Below are 14,518 nucleotides of genomic sequence, written 5' to 3' on the forward strand. Positions count from 1 at the left end.
TATCTTTCACTAAGGGGTCGTTCAAAAATGATGTCACACGCTTAAGGGGGGGAGGGGGTCTAAGATTTTGTGACAGTACATGTACTAGGTATACAAAAAAGCGTGACAGAGGGGGGAGGGGGGTCTAGAAATTCCAAAAAGTAGTGGACGTCATATTTGAATCGACCCTAATTAGACGACAATTTGGTAATTTTTTGTCACTGTTGTAAGAAAAAACACAATATATAAATTTCATTACTATTTATTTTATATAAATAAAAAATCAATTAAATTCTTTCAATAGAGGCCGACGTGTGGGGCATGCAGTAAGCCAAGTTCGTGGATGCCCGCATCCGTGAAGGGAGCTGCAAAAAAAAAATGCGAAAACATCTCATTATAAAAATGCCGAGGACTTTTTTGATAGGATTTTGGATGGATGTGTTAATGGTCACATTGATGAATTGTGGTATTCAATTGTATTTTAAATAGTATAGTGTACTTATAAATATACTTACTTATGAGCAGACATCAAACACAAATTTTGGAAATCGCAATACCGTCATGAAATTTTGTTCTTCGGAAATCCACTTCCACGAGAACTGAGAGAAGATATATAAGGGCATAATTTTAGTAGCATATATTTTAAATTACTTATTTCTAAAACTTACCGTTGTGTTATTTGTCCAATAATGCTTGTAACCTTCGAAAAACGTAAGAAACAGTCTGGTTCGACCGAACCAGCACTCAACTCACTGAATAAAAACAAGACAGCCACACGGAAATAAATTGTCTGCGTTCTATAAAAGAAAAACACATATTGCTGATTTCTTTGAAGCATGGATTCTCAGCACAATTCGCAAATCACACTTTTTACTGCTGATAATAGTTGCCAGTAAAACTAGAGATTTTTTTTCTTTTTCTGGACTTCATGCTCAAGTACTTTTTAATCAAATTTCACTACTAAAATATCTATATTCAACAAGTATAATATAAACACGGTATTTAAAATAAAATGTTTCCTAAAATATCTCGAAAATGAAAAAATATTCCCATGAATAAGTTTATAATTATGTTCAAATATATTCCAGTCATTCTGGCAACACTGCTATATATAATGACAGTTTACGTTCATGCACAAGAAAGAAGGTGTAAACAAAAAGCAAGTACACTGTGCCACCAAAGTACTCTTTAATGGGTAAAAAAATACCCACTATGAAGTTAAATAGTTCAACTCATTAAAAGAGTAAACAGCGTTTACTCATTAATGGGTAAAGGAACTGTACGTCAAATTCAAGAGTAACTTTTACTCATTATTCGAAATTAGAAATTTGCGAAAATGGGTGTTTTTTACTCTTGCTGGCAATTAAAAAAGCATTTATTATTTCAATTTAGTTAAAACAAGCAACGCGTTAATATGGGGTTTATGGAAACAATCTTTATTAATAATTCATATATTAGCAGTGAAAATTGACACTCGATAAAGACTTGTTTTTTTGGCCTGTTTAGCCTCGCCGGATCGCACATCATATTGCATTTGTTATATGAGAAACCTTTTTCCTGGTCCTATCGCCATCAGTCAAAGGACGTCCTTCCAATTCCTGGAATCGATGGCTATTTATAGCAGTGGCGGTCAGGGTACAGAAGTAACCAACCCGACGTTATTCGATTACTGCGGAAAAGAACCAGTTAGTTGAAAAAGGCATTTATCTGGAAGTATCAAAATTACCGTATAAAATTACTCTCCGGATTGTATACCACTGGCAGCCGCGGCAACCGACTGAGCACCGTGCAGGATCTCCTGATTCGGCTTTAAATGGTGGAGAACAACCTTGATGTATGCGAACAAAACATAGATTCGAGGATGGACCAGTTTACTAGCATTATACCGAATACGTCGTCTGCGAGTAGGTGTCTGCTTTCTCGTTTTCTAATTGGAATAGAAATATAGATTATTTGATTATTTCAAATATTAAAAGTAAAAATAAAAACTCTTACCATTCTGCCAACAGCTCTTCAAGTCGTTTGTTAGAAACTTAACTTATTTTTCACTCATTAATGGGTAAAAACTAGGAACATGAAAGTGGGCACAATATACGCATTATTATGAAAAATAAATTACTCTTTATTTTGACAGCTCCATATATCGGTAAAAAATGTTCATTTTTTACTCTTTAATGAGTATTGCTGGGTTTACAGTGTAAACGAATAAGCCTGCATCTAACGGTAGGCAAGAAAATTTCGGTCTGTTTTTCATTGCCATTATTATCGAAATATAAATAATTTTGTGATCAACACCAAGCGGACAACTTATGAAAGTAATCACAGGTAAGCAATTATTAATTTTCTACTGATGTATTCGTTGCGTAACTAAAATATTTCATTTTTCATTTTTCACTTGTAGCACCATGAACGACAATGAAAAAGGATCGGAAGGCTCCGATGGGATTTTGTCCAACAGTCCCATTGACTACGACCAGAATTTCGATTCTGATCAGTTTTCCATTGAAGCGCTCGAAGATGGTTCTTTTTCGAACCTCGTGAATCTTTGGATGTCGATGACTCTAGTACGAAGGAGAACAACCCTCGAAACCTAGATACCGGTGAATCAAACGGAGAATGCAGCAAGCTTCGGGGCAAACAAAACAATTTGTCATTATGTGGAACTTTTTCAAGCGCAAATTTGTTGGAGAGACTTCTGGAACCAAGTTTGCATCGGAGATTATTTATGGTGATACCGTTGCGGATATTTTGCATGGAGTATGGCAAATTGTAAGACCTGTTATTAAGCAAGAAGTTATCTTCGAAGAGGACAACGGAATCCAAGTTCCTTGTTGGATGAATACCGAACCAACATTTGGTGACTTGGGAAAGTTTGTTTACCTGCAAAACCATGTAAATCGTAGGCGCGTCAATGTCGATAAAGTCGACAGCAAGCTACTGATCAGTTGGCGATCTAAGGAAATTCGTGTACATGTTCACATGTACTCAACTGCAGTATCGTGCAAGCAGCTGTGGGAATTAGTTGATAAGCGGGAGCGGGAGCTCCCACCAATCAGTCTCTAACTGCATTAGCCAAGCAACTTCAAGACATCCATGGTGCTCACTTCAGCGGGCATGCAAGCTCCTGGAAAATTTGGGCGAACTATATACACTCTGTTCCTGCACACGAACGTGAGCGTCGGATGAATGAACTACCGCCGTATTCAATCATCAAATTTTTTCGATCGGTTCCTATCTCGGAGGCAGTGCAGTTGGAAAGCGCTCGCAGTGGGCTGTCGGTTGCTAAGACTATCAATGAAGCGTTCACAACAGACCTTTCAACGTTGGAGAATGAGGTAAACGAACTCCTAACCTTAGGTGGACGTATCAAGCACCGGATTCAAGCGCTACAAGTCAGATGCTCGACCAACACTGGTATTGTTACAGCCATGCAGGATTCCATTAAACCAGAGGAAGATGATATTAGCCGTTCTTTAGCTGAGAATGTCTCGGATATGGATGATGTTGACCATTTGTGATCGAGCTTAATGTATTGGATAAGATTTTATTTCAATAAAAAACGATTCGCAATTGATAATTATTTATTCTGAATAGGTAATTGATGGAAAACAAAAATATCTGAAATTACTCTGTTTGTGGATTTGTGTTGGCATCTGCGTCATCCATGTTCAGGGAAATGGAACTTTTCCACATTCCACCTGACGGATCGAATGATCCACCAGAAGAATAACCACATTTTTTGTATAAACTCGTACAGTCATAGTGTCGCAAGCCCATGAATGTTTCCAATGCAAGGTGAGACATATTGGCGTTGGAATTTTCAGGGTAGATTTTTCTGATCCGGGATTTTGCCATACCAAAAATTAACTCCACAGGATTAAAAAACGGACAATAGGGAGGTAAAATACAGGAATAATCCCAATCGATCGCAAATATAATATTATATTTGGATCACAGTGGATCCGTGCGCCATCCATGATCCAAACTGAGTTGAATCCGGGATAACGGTGAACTCTATCGTTATGGAGAGCAAATTCGCGGCAACATTCAAAAATATTCTCCGCGTAAATGTTCCCGCAGTTTCAAAGCTGTCAAGAACTCCTTGGAGACCGAGGAAACATAAAAATGATGCTCTTGGACGCCTTACGAACTCACCTCTAAAAATTAATCTTTTCCTTTCACTCCATATCCCTGTTTCCTTAAAACACCCTTGTTGTCCAAGGATACTTCATCCAGAAATACAAGCATATAAATATCCCAATCAAAGGAATTCATTTCGGAACAAAATCGCAGTATCTCCTCTTCCTTTATCTGTATCGCCCTACGTTCCAACGCCTTCCAGGTCAGTCCTTCCGCATGAAGGATTCTGCAAACCGTTGCTGCGCTTATTCTTTTGCTAAACTGGCAGTGGAACAGGTCTCGACATTCATCCAGATATAGCACTGGGTTCTTCTGATAGAGTCCAAGAATCCATTGTCGCTGTTCAGCGGAAAATTTTCGGTTTATCTGCTGTCGCTGCTTGGGGGCCACTAATCCGTTTTCTTCATAAGCAGAAATCCAATTGCTGATAGTCGTTTTGCTTTTTCGGTAAATAATTGCCAGCTGTGCTCTTTTGAGGCCGAGAAAATAATAGCCGTAAAGGCAATGAAACTTGGTATTTGCCGAAGCCCTCTTATGTTGAACATTTCGTAAAATAACGTTTCCGTTGGCCATTCCTAACTACTGTGTGCAGGAATCAGAACAAAAATCAAGCAAAGCTAATTGAATTTGAACCATAACAAAGGGCTGACGTTTCAACCTGTCAAGCGATCAACAAAATTTTGACAGATCACACTTGTGAATCACACTTGTGCAGGTTGCTGTTTCAAACTGTGTAGTCCAATTGAGTGTGAACTGCGCAATACTATTCGCAGAACATTAATGCTTACCGTATTTTTATCATTGAAGGATATGATTCTTAATGTGATTGTGGAATTGCCACGGAAAACAAATAGTTTTAGATGATACGTAATTATATCGAAGCTTTATGGGAAGTTATTAGGGTATCAGTTATAAACCATTTACAGTTTTCTATCATTTTTCATGCAAGAATGAAAGATAAGAAATTGTAAAGACATAATAAATTTTGAAATTATTGCAACTGGTACCGTGATTAAAAAATTGTGTATAATTTTGATTAACGAATATTGTATAGTCACATTTTAAAACGACTATGAGGTGAATAATAACAGTATCGCTTATTTCATATGAATGATACCAAGAATACGACAGATCGTTTTCAATTATGCGGGTGCTTTCATTCGGATTCTGATAAACTTATTTTACAGGGAACAGACGTGGATGATCAAACAAAATTTCGTGGAAATCGTGTGTAAAGATTTAAATCGCGCCCCAGCACCGCGAACACAGGCTGCCGACATGAAAGCTCAATCTCACTAAGCGATGGTGTTGGAATACACAGCATAAGATTGAATGGGCCTGCTTTCAATGGGCCTTTTAAGAGACTCGACTTTTTTAAGAGGCTCTGAAGCCTCCTTTGTTCAGGTTCCGAAGCCTTCTTTCAATAGGGTCGGAAGCTTTCTTTCAAGAGATTCAGAAGCCTCTTTTCAAGAGGCTTGTAAGCCTCCTATCAAGATGCTGAAAAGTGTCCCTTCAAGGTGCTCAGAAGCCTCCTCTTAGGATGCTCGGATGCCTTCTTTCAAAAGCCTCGAAAGCCTCCTTTAAAGAGGCTCGGAAGCCTCCTTTCAAAAGACTCGGAAGCGTTCTTTCAAGAGGCTCGGAAGCCTCCTTTCAAGAGGCTAGGAAGCCTCAATAGTCCATCGGAGGCTCCGAAACTCCCTATCAAGATGCTCGTAAGTCGTAATCCTATTTTCAGAATGCTTGGAAACTTAGCTTACTTCCAAGAGGCTCGGAAGCTTGACGTATAAAACCGATTCGAATCAGAAAGTTTCACGGAATAACGAAAACTTCAGATATTTTTTTAGAAAGTCATATATCCTGATAGTTTTGTGGTTTGTTTTCAATATATCTTATGACATACGCTTATTTTCATTTACAGCGAAAATAAAATAGGGGGTACCTCAATGAAAGCAAAAGTTTGAAGGGGTACCTCTCAAGAAAAAGGTTGAGAACCGCTGGTCTATGTAGTAAACGCTCTTATATATTTCATCCAGTCATATGGTCTCCCCGTCGCCAGCGCCCAATGACGGAGTGCCACAATCAGAATAATGTAAAATTTAACCTCGCCATATCAACTGTCATACAAACCTGAAACGACCTGTACACGGTAAGCCTCTAATCAAACCAGCCCAAACCATCGGATAACACCCAAATTATAAATCATAATCGACTGAGCGTGGCGGAGCAAAATAATTTTTGAACCACCCTAACTATTAGTTTGCTGCTATCGGTGCCGTTGTTTACATTCGCTCCGCGATCTTTTTTTAATCGTTATTTTTGGGCAATGCCCTTTGAGAAGAAGTGAAGTACAGTGATAAACCCACTCTTTGGAGAAACATGTTCATTATCATGGGAAGTGAATAAATATGCTGTGAACAGGTTAGTTATTTGAATATTAAACTTCTGTGCGATGCTGTTCGATGCATTCGAATGTTGGTGGGAGAGGAGTGCGGGAGGTCTAGGGTTGACCCGTGGAAGGTCCGGTGCCATATTGACTGCCATCGTGGTACTCTTCCAACTATGTCCTTAACTTTGAGTTAAAATTTCACAGTTCGATAGTTATCCAGTTTTCCGCGAGCGGTAATGGCCGCCAATGACCAATGTGGCATACAAGAAGGTGCTGATTGAGTGAATTCAAGCCTTCTTATATGCCGCTTCGATCAAAATGCTCGAAAAGTGGGTGTAGTTGACCTCCACAAATGTCAAATCAGAGACCAACCCGCAGGCAAGCTGGCGGCCATTACCGCTCGCGGAAAACTGGATTCCTCTGTGGTTAAAATATATTTGACAGTTCGAGTTTGTTCACTCCACAATTATTTGTGAACATTATAAATAATGTAGGAAACTTGCTATCAGCGGAAAAAGCTTTTGCTTAGGATAAAGAGATCACTGAATTGAAAAGATTAAAATTCCACGTTTTCAAAAATACAAAGAAGTATTACGTTGCTGCTGTGAACACGTAGTCAAAAAGTCTGGTTTGAAGAATCGGTAATAAAACATTGCCAACGCCCCAACCCGGGAGCTGTTCCATCCAGTGTAAGCTCCAAGTATATTGCAGACATCTTCAAGTTACTTTCGATTCAGGTCAACTGTATGATCTAATTCTTAGCGAATGGAACTTGTTAAGGTGCGAAGTGCTGACCTCGAGTACAGAGTACAGAATTGAGGTGTATTGGAACCAGTATTTTATTAAGAAACGGTTGTAGATGAGTCTAAATACCCTCAGGTGACTGTGGTAGTGAAATAAGCTTCAGCATGGTTCATAATTCTCACTCAATCACTGCTCACTGCTCCTGGAGCAGAGGATAATCAGTAATCACTCACTTTCAGCGATGAATATCGATTTTAAAAATAAAAAATAAAAATAAAAACAGTTTGATAAGTGAAAACTATTTTTCGTACACTTGGATCCTCGCAAAAAGTTGGTTCGCTCGTTGGTTCTTGGTGGTGTGACTAGAATGATCGCATCACTATGGTATTATCACAGACTAACAGACGTAACAGCTTGAACATTTTTCTGAAAAATCCATCGTCCAACTCCCCTACCACCATCTTGCGAGCATGTTGCACGAAATAATGTTTCGTATGACATTGTCACCAGAAGGCGCTGAAGTGAAATGTCAAACTCGAAGGATTACGACGCCAGCGCCTCTAGCTGTGGAATGCACAATCAATCAAGTTCAAATGGATCGTTGAAGTCATGGTCGATGGTGATTTCTCTATTGTTACGTCTGTTTGTCTGTGGTATTATTGTCAATGTTCTAGATTCAAATCCCGCAGCTCGCCTCGTAAAAAATGGATGAGAGGAAAAAGTGACGAAACAAAACAAAAGGATTTCATCTATAGGCACGATTTTCGTTTACCTTCCAAGGCTAGAGTAGAGTGATGGATGAATGATGTTCCTCGCCAAAAACAACATAAAAAGGTTTACCCTAAACCCAAAAAACGCTCGCTTTGATATCATCGAAATGAAAAGTAGAGTAGTTTTGACGTAGGACTACGTCTGTGTTTTCTATATTGGGGTACACTTTACGATTGCAAAAATCGGGGACCGTCACGAACATATGATAGACTTTAAACTTTAATATCTAAGCCGTTTCTCGATGGATTTTCTATTTTCTTGGACCATTCGATCAAGGATGAGTCAACGCTTCTATGTATTTATTTGAAAATACTGATTTTTAACTATCAATTATCGATAATTGATAAAAAGTTTAGGAATAGGTAAACTAACCAATCACGTACATGCATCACTAGCACAGACATCAAAAATCAATCACTTGCGGGTTTGGATCTAATCCTCAGTTTGAACAAGATTTTACGCAGAGCATACGCATCAAAGCGATCGCAGCGGAGCGGATACAGCATCACGGAGGCGCTAATAACATTTTCAAAGAAAATCCATCGCATTGGTGGTGATGCTCGATGTGTTGCTGCAGATCATCCAACCTCAACGAACCAGAAATTCATATGAAGAAAAGGTTGACCATAAAAATAGCACTGTGGCGATCCCGTACCGCCAGTGACGATGCTGAAAATTTATTACAAATTGTGGTGTCAGTTAGTTGGAAAGGAACATTGGGAAAAGAAAATTGGTTCTTCTTTGAAAAGAAAGAGTTAATTGCGAAAATGGACTGTTTCGGTGGCATCGGGTTTGGCGTGGTAGTTTGGTTGCTGTTAGTGATTCCATCCATTAAAATTCACTACATCATCTCCCTCCGACGCGCTATCAAATCTTTTACGCGCTATCAAATCGCTATTTACGATTGAGTTTTGCACTTTGAAGAAAATTTATTTCGGATAGTCGGATCAACCTTCTTTTGTATAAAATCAATGAAGACGCCACCTCAGTGGAAACTATCTACAGCAACCACCCATCGGTGAACGTCGCTCGGACAGACAGATGCCGAAAGATAATGTTTTGTATTATGAAGAAACTTCGTCTTGAGTCAAATTTCTGTTGTTATTCCTCGCAACAATACGCATCTTTGATAACCAAAATTTAATAACAAAATTCAGAATCTTGCGAAAAAGTTTCATAAGATTTTTAGAATTTGTCATTCTCCGAACGGTTTGTTGTCTGCGGAATCTCGATCAAAATGGCTCTCGCGCCGAAAAGCAGCTTTCTTATATCTAATGAAGTAATTCCATTAGCCCCACCCCTTCATTAATCGTAGTAGTAGTAGTAAGTAGAAAAAAAAAATTTCTTTGTTTAAAACATTTTTTGTTCTACAATTATTTTTAACATGTACAGTGATCGACCGGCTTGGCCCTCCAACTTCAATTTCAATTATTGTTATTATTATTATTATTATGTTTCAACTTAATTTTAAAAATATAATGTATCATGACGGCCTTCAGGAGGCGCTAGTGTGTTTTTTAAAATTTGATAACCTAACTACTATGTACACTAATATTTACAATAAAAATTTGATAACCTAGATTGGAACTAGCGCCCTAAGCGCTTCTTGGTCCGAGTGCAAGCAACAGACCCTAATCTTTTCTTTACACTCACCAAAGCGTTCATGTAAGGTCTTTATCCCGGCCAGACGGTGGACCTCGGATGTTCTTGTCCTGGAAGGAGTGTTGAGGATCATCCTCAGGAATTTGTTTTGGACCCGTTGAAGTTTAAGGTGGTGGGTTTTAGCGCAGCTCTCCCAGACCGGCATGCCATATTCGATCACAGGGAGGATGATTTGCTTGTAGAGAGCAAGCGTACTTTTCAGGGACAATGACGACCGGCGGTTGATCAAAGGGTACAGTAGTTTCCACAAAACGTTACTCTTTGTCACCGTTTTGTCAACCTGTTGCCTGAAAATAAGCTTGCTGTCGAGGGTCAAGCCAAGGAAGTCGGCCTCATTGGCCCATTCCACAGTCGTGCCATTGAGGACGATTTTACAGTCCCCAGGCGGAACATGTTTAGGGGATTTAGAGTGGGGGAAAATGATGACGTGGCTTCGCCGCGTTGATACAGATCTTCCAGCTGGTGTGGTACTCTGTCAGGGCATCTAGGCCTCGTTGGAGTTTTGCCACTAGCGCTCTACTCACAGGTGAACAGATTGAAAAGCAGGGGCCCGATGATACTGCCCTGGGGGACGCCTGCGACGATGTTGTGTGCATTGAAACTCGCTCCGCTGATTGAGACCCGGAATGTCCTTGCCGACAGGTAATTGTTAATGATTTTCACCAGGTAGCTGGGAAGATTGTAGCGTTGTAGTTTGTACACCAGGCCATCATGCCATACATTGTCAAATGCCTTCTCGACATAGAGTAAGGTCATGGCGGATGTTTTTGAGACAAACTTGTTCCGTCTGAGGACTGTTCCTCGAGCAAGATGTTAAGATTTTCGGCAGACTCAAGTAACCGGTGATGAATAGCTTTTTCGAATAGCTTGGATAACCCTGAGAGAAGACTGATGGGACGATAACTTTTGGGGGAGGAAGGATCCTTCCCAGGCCTCCGGATAGGATGACTTTCGCTGACTTCCAGGACGATGGGAAGTAGCTGAGCCGAAGACACTGATTAAAGATCAGCGAGAGGTGCTCAAAGAACGGAGCACTCATGTGTTTGAGCTCGAGATGCAGGATGCTAATGAAGCCTGGGGCCTTCATGGCCTTCTTGGATGATTCGATATAGGCTGCCAATTTGCCATCTGAGATCTCCAACTTCTCCGAAAAGTCGTTGGGAATCAAATGGATGTTGTTAGCAGCTCGTTGACGGCTGCTTCGTGTGAACTGACGATTTTCTGCCCAAGATTGTGTGAGCTGACGAAGTGACGACCTATTTCAGTGACCTTCTCTGCAGGAGTTATCAAGCGATCCTCAGAGCCACTATTGTCTAGTGGGATCAAAGGTGGAATGGGCCGAGGCTTGGATTTTAGTATTTTGATCATTTTCCAGAACGGCTTAGCATAATCTGGGAGAGTGCGGATCTTATTCGAGAAGTCGTTATTTTTGAGGTCCACCATTCTGGCCTTGATAATTTTTGTGATTCGATTGCAGCGTGCCTTAAACTCAGGCAGTCCAGTACGTTGAAACTGCCTGCGAGTGACATTCCGCAATCGAATCAAATCTTTGGTGAGTGTATCGATGTTTAAGGAGTTGCTTACCTGCGAAGTCGTCGGTACATGTTGCTCACAAGCCACCGAGATCGCCTCCTCGATAGCGCACAGCTGGCGGTCGATACTTTCCGGCGTCTCCGGACGCACCTCGTAGTCGACGGTGTTGTCGACGCACTGCTGGAACCGCTGCCAGTTCACTCGATGATAGTTTCGCCTTGTTAGCTCGTGCCGATTTACTGAAGTTCCAGCTTCCGCCACCACCGGATAGTGGTCCGAGCTAAGCTCTTGGAAGACGACCGGCTGGGAGACGTGATTGTGCATGTTCGTGATGTAGATGTCGAGCGTAGCATGGGCCCCGGACCGTGTCAACCGGGTAGGGCTGTCAGGGCTCAGGATGGTGTAGTGGCCCTCTAGTTCGTCGTTGGACCAGACGACTCCGTTCCGGTTGGAGACGGTGTTTCCCCACGATTGGTGCTTTGCGTTCAGGTCTCCGGCGATGATGAACTGCCCCTGCCGCCGAGTGAGCTTGACTATATCCCTTCGTAGCTCGGCTGACGTGAACTTTGGCTTGTGTGGGACAGTAAGCCACGATGAGAGTGACGACTCCGACGGAAGTCGTGACTTCCACTCCAACGGCTTCGATGATTTTGAGCTTGAAGTCCGGCAGCAGGCGATGGTGCTTCGCAAGGCGATTGCCACTCCTCCCTCTCTGGAGCTTGTTCGATCGAACCTCACCAGCCTAAAACCCGGAATTGTTGCACTTACCTCGGTGGGTTTCGGGGATGAAAGCCGCGTCAATCTCCTTCTCCTGAAGGAAATCACTGAGCTTGATGATTTTGCTCTTTAGTGAGCAAGCGTTCCAATTGACCAGACCCGCCCTAGCAGCCATTTTCAATGACGAACATGCCCAGGGTGAAGATCTGGTCGAAGCGAGTTTTGCAACCGCGTAGTCGCGTTGCCAGTTGTGTGAAAATCGGAACTAGCTGCTCCGATGTGTAGAGCGGTGGGTCGCCCTCGGCCGGAAGGGGCTCATTATCCTGACGACGGAATCCAAGGGGAGGAAGCGGGGGCCATTCGCTGGTGGATGGTGCTGGAGCTTGAACTGATGCTGCAGCAGCCGTTTGTGTGGCTACAAAGGTGGAAGAATTGGTATCGCTCGCCGGGGAGCCGGGATGGCCGGAAAGTTCACCTCGTTGAGAGCAGGAACTCGGTTCTTTTTCGGAAGGGACCTGGTGGAGGCCTTCTTCCTGATTTCCAAAAACGCCGCGCGCTTTGGGCAGTCCTTGGTTGTAGCCCGATGCTTGTCGCCACAGTTGGCGCATTTGGGATCAGCAATCTCCATCTTGTCGCACTCATCGGTCGGATGGAGTTTGCCACATTTGTTGCAGCGCGGCTTCTTGCGGCAGCTCCTGGTGCCGTGCCCGAAATTGAAGCAGTTGGTTCACTGCGTGATGTCACGGTGCACTGGCCGATATCGCTCCTAGTCAACGACGGTGTAATTTATAACGCCGACCAGCTTCAGGTCCTTCCAGGTGGTGAAGCCGTGCTCCAGGTGGACCAGGTAAAGCTGGTCGCCATATCTCCTCGTCTTGTCGTGACGAACGATCTTGTGCACGGTCACCGGTTTCAATCCGCAACTTTCGAGATCAGCTTTTAGCTCCTCTTTCTTCATGTCGTGGAATCCTCGCAGCAAAGCCTTGAACGGCTTCGTGCCGGGGTGGTCATGAGTGTAGTACTCATACTTGTGGACCTCGAGGAACTCCATGACGGATTGATGATGGTCCTTGTTTGCCGGCATTACTTTCACGCCCTCGCTGCAGAGCCGAAAAGTACATTTCAGCCCTTTAGCGATCAGCTGGCGAATTTTTGGGCGCAAATACGGTGGATCGCCCTTGACAAACACGGGCGGGCACTTCTCCTTCCGCTCCGGTTGCACCTGCGGCAGCTGCGATTGCTGCTTCTTCCTCTTTTTCGGTGGATTGCAGGCGTCATCGAGCTTGAGCTTGAGCTTGAGCTTGATTGACTGCTCGTAGTTGCTACTCCATTATGACCAGATCAGCTGTTCTTGCACAGGGAACCAACAGATGTTTGCTTGGGACTAGCACACATCTTCAATGTACAAGTACTGGTGATCTCATTTGTTAGGTCATACTGGCGCCTGCCACGTCAGAATGCAAGTCAATGTAGGGAAGAGGAGGAAATGATGATGCAATCACTCGCCCACTGCAAGCCGAATATACCTCTGCACTTGCCACGAGTTCATGCGGAATTTGTTGGAATTTCTGGGTTAGGTTGGAGAGGCAGAGGTTCGTCTTGGTTAACGAGCTGCCAATGTGATAGATAGGAGAAGGTAACTGATGGAATTTCTAATTGGATATTGGAAACGAGCTCTATAGTTCATTTCCAATTCTAGCAGATTACTGTTAGAATACTCAAGTTGAAGGTATAGGAATAAAAATGGAAACGGTATGAAAGTCCATTTCCAGTTCTAGCGATTGCTAGAACATGAGAAATATAGAGGAAGATATAAAGTAGGAGAATGGAACGGACCTGGGATTGAACCCACGACCTCCTGCGTATGAGGCAGAAGCAGTAGCCATATGACTACCAAGCCCGCTTCGAAACAAGAGAGATCACGCACAGAACTGATTAATTTTATTACCGGCCGCGCAATGCAGAACACAATAATTCGTCCGACCGCGCGATCGTTCTGCTGTCCGAAACAAGAGAGATCACGCACAGAACTGATTAATTTTATTACCGGCCGCGCAATGCAGATCACAATAATTCGTCCGACCGCGCGATCGTTCTGCTGTCCGAAACATGAGAGATCACGCACAGAACTGATTATTTTTATTACCGGCCGCGCAATGCAGAACACAATAATTCGTCCGACCGCGCGATCGTTCTGCTGTCCGAAACATGAGACACGCACAGAACTGATTATTTTATTACCGGCCGTGCAATGCAGATCACAATAATTCGTCCGACCGCGCGATCGTTCTGCGGTCCAAAACAAGAGAGATCACGCACTGAACTGATTAATTTTATTACCGGCCGCGTAATGCAGAACACAATAATTCGTCCGACCGCGTGATCGTTCTGCGGTCCGAAACGAGAGAGATCACGCACAGAACTGATTAATTTTATTACCGGCCGCGCAATGCAGAACACAATAATTCGTCCGACCGCGCGATCGTTCTGCTGTCCGAAACATGAGAGATCACGCACAGAACTGATTATTTTTATTACCGGCCGTGCAATGCAGATCACAATAATTCGTCCGACCGCGCGATCGTT

General features: G+C 42.7%; 1 long non-coding RNA gene across 1 annotated transcript; it reads right to left on the reverse strand.

Annotated features, from left to right (window-relative positions):
* Positions 1 to 287: 287 nt before the first annotated feature.
* Positions 288 to 751, reverse strand: LOC134203297 (uncharacterized). The gene is made up of 3 exons (XR_009977560.1): positions 648 to 751; positions 495 to 578; positions 288 to 344 (listed from the first exon to the last, which is right to left on the reverse strand). It is a non-coding gene; the product is annotated as an uncharacterized LOC134203297 (long non-coding RNA).
* Positions 752 to 14,518: the final 13,767 nt, after the last annotated feature.

This window comes from Armigeres subalbatus, unplaced genomic scaffold, assembly GCF_024139115.2.
Source record: "Armigeres subalbatus isolate Guangzhou_Male unplaced genomic scaffold, GZ_Asu_2 Contig1744, whole genome shotgun sequence".
In the NCBI taxonomy this organism is placed as follows: Eukaryota; Metazoa; Arthropoda; class Insecta; order Diptera; family Culicidae; genus Armigeres; species Armigeres subalbatus.